The sequence below is a fragment of the Coenobita brevimanus genome, chromosome 29 (genome assembly GCF_032717465.1).
Source record: "Coenobita brevimanus isolate Jiangsu-jjx chromosome 29, ASM3271746v2, whole genome shotgun sequence".
NCBI classification, from domain to species: Eukaryota; Metazoa; Arthropoda; class Malacostraca; order Decapoda; family Coenobitidae; genus Coenobita; species Coenobita brevimanus.
Window position 1 is genome coordinate 41,234,965 of NC_136982.1, and position 1,798 is coordinate 41,236,762.

Genomic DNA, 1,798 nt, shown 5'->3' on the forward strand with positions numbered 1-1,798 from the left:
GTACGTGTGTCATTTGATCGGAACTGGTCGTTGTGTGTACGTCTAGGTAAACAGTATGTATGTATGTACGTATGTATGTATGTATACATGTACGTATGTATGTATGCTAGTTTCTTAAATGTATTCTCTCTTCTCTCGCAGCTCTTGTAACGAAAATGTAGTGTGTGTGTGTGTGTGTGTGTGTGTGTGTGTGTGTGTGTGTGTGTGTGTGTGTGTGTGTGTGTGTGTGTGTGTGTGTGTGTGTGTGTGGAATATATAGATTCATACATTTATTCATTATATCTCTTTTTTCATTTTTATTACCATGAGGGAGAAATTTTGATAACTATTCTTTGCTGCATTGTAAATATCTATCAGTAATCTCTATCTACTATTTTGCATCTCTCTCTCTCTCTCTCTCTCTAATTTCAACGTCCTTCCTTATTTTTTCCTCTCTCTCTCTCTCTCTCTCTCTCTCTCTCTCTCTCTCTCTCTCTCTCTCTCTCTCTCTCTCTCATATCACAGGAAAAGACAGAGAAGTGGAAGAAAGGTATTAAAAGATTTAGTGGAAGGGTGGAACTGAGATGGAAGTGGAGTGAGGTGGAGTGTGGGATTGCAGGGCTGAGAGCAGAAGGATGCGTGGATAGATAAATAGATGGATAGATAGATAGATGGACAGATACACACAGACAGACAGACACATATGGAAAGATAGATAGACAGACAAATACGCAGACAAACAGACAGACACACATGGAAAGATGGATAGATAGATATAAATTGTTAGATAGACATGGATAGATAAACAGCTGGATAGATAGAAATATGGACAGATAGATAGGTGTACAAATTAATTCACTTATTGTAGATAGATAAATGTATAAATATATAGGTAGGTAATAATAGGCAGTCTTTATATAAATGTACACACACACACACACACACACACCTGGACCTTAATACTCTTCTTATTAATGTTGTTCGATAAGCTTTGAAATAATCCATCACTACACTCAAACCATTAGTCCCGCTACACCCATTTTTCCAGGACACACCCTCACGGCCCCACCCCACCCACCGCCAAAATTCCAGCTCATTCCACCCACTTCTCTGTCCCCCACACCCATTTCTTTACCCCCCCCCCGACACACACATGCTTGGGGGATATATTTGGAATTAAATCTTCACAACACTCAAGCCAACAATCCATCTACACCCAATTTCTGAGGGTGTAATGTATTTCCCTGTCCCACCCTAACCGCCCACCAAACACCAGCCCATCCCACCCACTCTTTTGCTCACCACGCCCATTTCTTTACCCCTCCTCTCTCTCTCTCTCTCCATAACCTCTTCATTTCTCTCTCCCTCCTTTTCCTTCTTACCGTTCTCTTTCCACCACCAATTATTTCGTCTTTCATCAGTGTTCCTCCTCCTCCTCCTATTCTTCTTCTTCTTCTTTTTTCCTCCTCCTCCTCCTCCTCCTCCTTCTTCTTCTTCTCCTTCTTCTTCCTCCTCCTCCTCTAATCACCAACTCCCCCAAGATTACTTTCCTAAACCCATTCTGATTACATTTCCTCAGGTAACATTCTGTCAGTCTGGATGTGTGTGTGTGTGTGTGTGTGTGTGTGTGTGTGTGTGTGTGTGTGTGTGTGTGTGTGTGTGTGTGTGTGTGTGTGTGTGTGTGTGTGTGTGTGTGTGTGTGTGTGTGTGTGTGTGTGTGTGTGAAAATAAACGTGGGGTGAAATGAGAGTAAATGACACACAGAATATATATATATATATATATATATATATATATATATATATATATATATCTATAT